The sequence below is a fragment of the Rutidosis leptorrhynchoides genome, chromosome 4, assembly GCF_046630445.1.
Source record: "Rutidosis leptorrhynchoides isolate AG116_Rl617_1_P2 chromosome 4, CSIRO_AGI_Rlap_v1, whole genome shotgun sequence".
Taxonomy (NCBI): Eukaryota; Viridiplantae; Streptophyta; class Magnoliopsida; order Asterales; family Asteraceae; genus Rutidosis; species Rutidosis leptorrhynchoides.
Window position 1 is genome coordinate 155,794,907 of NC_092336.1, and position 7,893 is coordinate 155,802,799.

Here is a 7,893-nt window from a genome sequence, read left to right on the forward strand (position 1 = left end):
ACCAAATTCTCCGAGTGAGAATTTCTGTTGAACGAAGTCCAATTTTCTAGACCATGATGTCAATGGTCAAGGCATTACAATCAATCTCGAAATCAAGCCACATGTAATCAGGAAACTCTACCAACTCGGACTTGTATTCGTAAAAATCTTAGATCTCGTCTGTTATTACCGAAGATTCATTTCTGACTTTTCTCGTGTTACACTACTTTTAAACTCGTTAACTCACTAAGAAAAACTCTAAACCTCTCCGTGTTCGAACCTTGAGCGTGATTCTTCACACCAACATTCTAGTTAAAATCGTATAGCAACAGAGGGAACTCGAACATGGAAATATTTTTATTTGAACGCCGAAAGGCATACTCTCTCAAAAAAAAAAAAAAAAAAAAAAAAAAAAACTAAAATTCGTTATTTTACACGAAGAATTCGAATACTAAATTGTGGATCCGAGCAAACTTCTCGTCATCACGTACCACACTACATACCTCTGTTATTTCACCGTTACCGTCTGATATTACTGGAAATTAAGATAACACGCAATCCAACGATACTTCACTCTTCTTTGACTTAACGCCCTTGTGTTTCTGATAATCGGTCAACTATTATTCAACCCCGAACTATACAACTACGTGTACTACCTCGTTTCTCTTTTAGACTTTGACTTTTGACAACTAGAGGCACGTTATGGCAACCTCGAGATGTAAACTCATCCTATTCTAAGTCCTCATTTCACTACTATCTTTACCGTTCGCATTTCCGTTTAAAGAAACTCCTTGTAACATTTCTCCATGGATAGAGAAACTCCTCATATTACATAAGTATTCGCCACGAGGGTGAATAGTCCTAACGAACATTTTTTTCGAACCCTAACTGACTCGTTCAAACATATCTTAAGAGATTCTATTCCAACACGGTGTATCTTTGTTAATTATCCCGTATCGAAATACTCGTTTCACTTCTAGTTTTACAAGAAGCCTCGGGACCGCGTTTAGACATGAGTACCGCGTACCATCCACAACCCGACGGACCGAACAAACATGTGATTTAAACCTTGGAAACCATAATACAAGTTTGTATTACCAACTTCAAATTTACTTGAGAAAAGTATTTTCCTTTAACCGAATCCTCGTACTACAATGATTTTCATTCAAGTTTTAACGTCACTCCTTTTGAAACCACATGTGACCGGAAACGTCATTCTCCCTTGTCGAACCAAGTAAACGATGATCAATTCACCGGGGCCGAGGTTGTTCATGAGCAACCGAGAAAATTTATTCATATTCAGGTAAAACCCTACGCGACTCGTAATCACCAAGAGCTACGCCGATGTTAGACGTAAACATTTCAAATTCCACGTGAGAAACCGCGTCACGTTAAGAGTCGCACCTTGGAAAGGTGCAATCCGTTTCGGGAAACGTAGGAAGCTAAATCCGCGATATTTTGATCCTTTAAATTCTTGGGGTGTTTTGGACCCGTCGCTAGCCGTTTAGACTTTTCCGACTCATTTTGGGTCTCCGTTTATCCTACATTCGATGTATCAACTCAAAGACGTGTTTTGCGAAACGAGAACTTGTTATCTCCTTTGATGAACTCACTATCGACGATAACCCTCACTTCCTAGGAGGACCGGTTGAAACCATAAATCGTGAAGCCAAACCTTAAAACATCGTATGATCCCGACCGTCAAAATTCGTTGAAATACCCTAGAACGTACTTCTCCCTCACTCGTAGAATTGGCAACGCAAGATCTCGAGGAAGATTCAACAACTACTACTTCCAACTAAATTTCGGGACGAAATTTCTTTTAAGGTGTGGATAATGTAACATCCCGCGTTTTTCCGTTAAATTTAATTTTAACACCGTCTTTTTTTTTTAAACATAATCTTTCGTATTTAAATTAATAGTTTCCGTGAGTAACGTTCATTATATTCCCGCTATTTAATTTTGACATCACCCGTTTACTCGAGCGTTTTAAAAATATTCGTTTGGTTAATTCCCGCACCCGACTACAAACATGAGGGACTTAAGTTGACAAGTGGGCAAAGTGGTGACTAGGTCAACTAGTCAACCACTTCACCTCCTCCATCCATTTCCATCCATCTCCCTCATCTCTCTTTCTCTCTAGCAAGAACACACACACACAACACCCAATTCAATCATTCATCATCTAAATTCGATTTAGGAGGCTTACAACAAAACAAATTACATATTTGGAATCCTCTCTTCATCCTCTACAATTTGATACCAACTTCATCTCGTTTGGGTAACATTTCTAAAACTCTAGATTTCTCTAAATTCGTGTTTTTGATTTGAAATGGTGTTAGTTAGTGTCTATGGCTCAAGTCTAACATGAATATATGTTTGGTTTGCTCGATTTGTTGTTTTTGGAGTAACTAGCATGAACTTGAAATGGGTTTGCTTAATCCTTGATTTTGGATGAGTTAATGTTGTTAGATTGTTAAAGTGCATGTTTTAATTGTGTTACTAGTATCACTAGCTTCGTTTTGATGCGTAGGTTGATTAAGAAAACTTCAAAAACATGAATATTGATTTTGTGATGTTTGACTAGGGTTTGATAGTTCTTGACATGAACTTTTGATGCTTGAATGCCATGGAATGTTAATTGTTAGTGATTAGTTGTAATGTATGCTTAATTACCTTCGAAACGGCATATCGTATGTGTAAATTGGATTCCCGAAACTTAAAATGCAATTGATAAACTTGAAACTTTGAAAATGGACTTTTAAACGATCATTTGACGAGAAATCGGTTATGGAAAATGTTGTTTTTGTTTGATGAAACATGTTTAGTTGTGTTCCTTGTCAGAAGAGCTTTCCAACGGTATAAGATACGCTTCCTAATTGTTTACGGTTTGAGTTTTGCGTTTGTTTGAAATTTTACCAAGCCTTGAACAAGTGAAACAGGCCAGGGACCAGGCCACGGCCATTGTCGCGCCGCGGAGCAATTTGTCGCGCCGTGGCCCAAAGGGTGATTTTAGAACATGTTTTTCAAGCTTTCTGACCTTCAACATAGGCATTTGTCGCGCCGCGGAGCAATTTGTCGCGCCGTGACAATTGCCTGTTTCATCCGAACTTCAGCAAACTTGTTTTGGCCATAACTTTTTGACCGTAACTCCGTTTTCGATGAATCAAATATCGTTGGAAAAGTAATAAGATTTCCTTTCTAATGGTAAGGTTTTGAAATGTCAACTCAAACTTTATTACAATCGTTCTAACATGCTTTTATACTTGATTCTTGCATGAAACTTGACAACGTGATTCACATGCTATACTATTCGAGTCGTAACGAGCCATAGGACTAATTGAACACATTTCACCCGACCTTGTGTCGTAACTGGTTAATTGATATAACTTACTTGTTTAGGTCAAGGCTAAGCAACTTTCATGCACACGTTTACTTGTTGAAGTACTTTTATACTCGTGTACTCAAGGTGAGATCATAGTCCCACTTTTAATCACTTTTATTCTTTACATCGTGGGCTGAGAAACACATACATTTCACACTTATTTACTTTTCATGCTTTTACATTGTGAACAAATACGAATACAAGGATGCATACGAGTTTGAACAAAAGTCCTCAATCCAATTATCATTAATTCCACTTGCAGGGTGTAAGTGTAAGCGTGTAATTATGTTGTGTGGCCATACGGGTCTAACAAACCCTCATTCAGACGGTTCGCTACCGTTAGTGAATGAAATATAATTTCAACAATGTATAGTGTAAGTTCTAACACTAAATTCAAAATTCAGAGGGAAGATTCGGTTAAGCCTTGATAATTGGGTGCTCGTGATACAAATACTATTTTGGAATGTGAATGATTCTAGTTGAGCAATTCTTAAAGAACCTTGTGGTTCAATACAATTTACTTACTAAACCTATGATTTCACCAACGTTTTCGTTGACAGATTTCTATGTTTTTCTCAGGTCTTGCACGATATGTGATACATGCTTCCGCTCATTAATTGATACTTGCATTGGATGTCGAGTATACATGCTTTTCATGGAGCGTCTTTTGACTTTACTTTAAACCGTGTCGCCTAGATTTCATTTGTACTTATAACCTTGTAACTTAACTTTTGGTTGAACAATTCTTGTAAACTTTGAAACAATCTTTATTTTGAAATGAAGGCGACATATTTTGGTCAAACGTTATCTTAAAGACTTATAATCAGGTAATGGGACCCACGTAGCCGATGCCGTCACTTGACGATTTGTCGGGGTCGCTACATAACTGTGGATAACATGTGGTTGGATTATCATCTCGATTGTTCATTATTTGAAGTGTCTTCAGGTATTTCGAAGGGCTTGAACACAGATTATAATCGTTAATATACATACGATGTTCTAACACAGTTTTAAAGTATAGCTTTGAAAGATGTAAGAATCTAAGAGTGATGATACCGGTTATAACTTGAATTGAATTCGGCGATTTCAAAATCAGAATATGTAATTAGATTTTTGAATGAGTATGGTTGTTTTGATTTCTATAAAAGAATGTATATTGTTATGAAAGTAGGGAGTATAATGGATGATTTGCTGAATCAGATTCGAAGAATGTAACATATTAATTGTGAATTTATATATCTCTCGGGTATTACCTATGTAGTGACCCGAACTTTTCCATGTTTATATATATTAATTGAGATTAATATTTACATGATTAAATGTTTCCAACATGTTAAGCAATCAAACTTGTTAAGACTTGATTAATTGAAAAATGTTTCTTATAGACAATTGACCACCCAAGTTGACCGGTGATTCACGAACATTAAAACTTGTAAAAACTATATGATGAAATATATATGGATATATATATAGTTAACATGATACTATGATAAGTAAACATATCATTAAGTATATTAACAATGAACTACATATGTAAAAACAAGACTACTAACTTAATGATTTTTAAACGAGACATATATGTAACGATTATCGTTGTAAAGACATTTAATGTATATATATCATATTAAGAGATATTCATACATGATAATATCATGATAATATAATAATTTAAAATCTCATTTGATATTATAAACATTGGGTTAACAACATTTAACAAGATCGTTAACCTAAAGGTTTCAAAACAACACTTACATGTAACGACTAACGATGACTTAACGACTCAGTTAAAATGTATATACATGTAGTGTTTTAATATGTATTTATACACTTTTGAAAGACTTCAATACACTTATCAAAATACTTCTACTTAACAAAAATGCTTACAATTACATCCTCGTTCAGTTTCATCAACAATTCTACTCGTATGCACCCGTATTCGTACTCGTACAATACACAGCTTTTAGATGTATGTACTATTGGTATATACACTCCAATGATCAGCTCTTAGCAGCCCATGTGAGTCACCTAACACATGTGGGAACCATCATTTGGCAACTAGCATGAAATATCTCATAAAATTACAAAAATATGAGTAATCATTCATGACTTATTTACATGAAAACAAAATTACATATCCTTTATATCTAATCCATACACCAACGACCAAAAACACCTACAAACACTTTCATTCTTCAATTTTCTTCATCTAATTGATCTCTCTCAAGTTCTATCTTCAAGTTCTAAGTGTTCTTCATAAATTCTACAAGTTCTAGTTACATAAAATCAAGAATACTTTCAAGTTTGCTAGCTCACTTCCAATCTTTTAAGGTGATCATCCAACCTCAAGAAATATTTGTTTCTTACAGTAGGTTATCATTCTAATACAAGGTAATAATCATATTCAAACTTTGGTTCAATTTCTATAACTATAACAATCTTATTTCAAGTGATGATCTTACTTGAACTTGTTTTCGTGTCATGATTCTGCTTCAAGAACTTTCAAGCCATCCAAGATCCTTTGAAGCTAGATCATTTCTTGTCACTTCCAGTAGGCTTACCTACTAAACTTGAGGTAGTAATGATGTTCATAACATTATTCGATTCATATATATAAAACTATCTTATTCGAAGGTTTAAACTCGTAATCACTAGAACATAGTTTAGTTAATTCTAAACTTGTTCATTTGTTAGAACAGCTTCCATCGAGTCTCTGCACCTATCCTTTTGATTTTCGCTTTCCTAAAAAGACTAGAACTTCTGCAACAAAACCACTCATACCCGGTAATGCAAGCGAAGCCCGAGGTGTGAAGTGGGAGAGAAGGGATGTAATAATTGGGGTTTTGAATAAGACGACCTTTGTAATTACAATTGAAACAATAGAAAAGGAAATATGAGTTAATATATGCTCTAAAGTTGAAAATATCATAAAAATGAACCACGTTCTCTAGTAAAATGAAAATAAGGATGAGACATTAGTAATAGTCGGGATAGCTCAGTCGGTAGAGCAGAGGACTGAAAATCCTCGTGTCACCAGTTCAAATCTGGTTACTGACACAAGATTAATTTGTATGAGTCTTTATTATTTTATTATTAAAGTTTAAATTTAAAGTGGTTTTTCCGGGCATTTATCGAAAGGAGATATGTGCTTCGAATTTGACCAATAAACAAAAGTTAATCCTTCTAACTTGACTTTTAAAATTAACTAAACACATGTTCTATATCTATATGATATGCTAACTTAATGATTTAAAACCTGGAAACACGAAAAACACCGTAAAACCGGATTTACGCCGTCGTAGTAACACCGCGGGCTGTTTTGGGTTAGTTAATTAAAAACTATGATAAACTTTGATTTAAAAGTTGTTATTCTGAGAAAATGATTTTTATTATGAACATGAAACTATATCCAAAAATTATGGTTAAACTCAAAGTGGAAGTATGTTTTCTAAAATGGTCATCTAGACGTCGTTCTTTCGACTGAAATGACTACCTTTACAAAAACGACTTGTAACTTATTTTTCCAACTATAAACCTATACTTTTTCTGTTTAGATTCATAAAATAGAGTTCAATATGAAACCATAGCAATTTGATTCACGCAAAACGGATTTAAAATGAAGAAGTTATGGGTAAAACAAGATTGGATAATTTTTCTCATTTTAGCTACGTGAAAATTGGTAACAAATATATTCCAACCATAACTTAATCAACTTGTATTGTATATTATGTAATCTTGAGATACCATAGACACGTATACAATGTTTCGACCTATCATGTCGACACATCTATATATATTTCGGAACAACCATAGACACTCTATATGTGAATGTTGGAGTTAACTATACAGGGTTGAGGTTGATTCCAAAATATATATAGTTTGAGTTGTGATCAATACTGAGATACGTATACACTGGGTTGTGGATTGATTCAAGATAATATTTATCGATTTATTTCTGTACATCTAACTGTGGACAACTAGTTGTAGGTTACTAACGAGGACAGCTGACTTAATAAACTTAAAACATCAAAATATATTAAAAGTGTTGTAAATATATTTTGAACATACTTTGATATATATGTATATATTGTTATAGGTTCGTGAATCAACCAGTGGCCAAGTCTTACTTCCCGACGAAGTAAAAATCTGTGAAAGTGAGTTATAGTCCCACTTTTAAAATCTAATATTTTTGGGATGAGAATACATGCATGTTTTATAAATGATTTACAAAATAGACACAAGTACGTGAAACTACATTCTATGGTTGAATTATCGAAATCGAATATGCCCCTTTTTATTAAGTCTGGTAATCTAAGAATTAGGGAACAGACACCCTAATTGACGCGAATCCTAAAGATAGATCTATTGGGCCTAACAAACCCCATCCAAAGTACCGGATGCTTTAGTACTTCGAAATTTATATCATATCCGAAGGGTGTCCCGGAATGATGGGGATATTCTTATATATGCATCTTGTTAATGTCGGTTACCAGGTGTTCACCATATGAATGATTTTTATCTCTATGTATGGG

General features: G+C 34.5%; 1 non-coding gene across 1 annotated transcript; it reads left to right on the forward strand.

Annotated features, from left to right (window-relative positions):
- Nucleotides 1–6,345: 6,345 nt before the first annotated feature.
- TRNAF-GAA (transfer RNA phenylalanine (anticodon GAA)) lies at nucleotides 6,346–6,418 on the forward strand. Its single transcript has one exon. It is a non-coding gene; the product is annotated as a tRNA-Phe (tRNA).
- The last annotated feature ends 1,475 nt before the right edge of the window (nucleotides 6,419–7,893 follow it).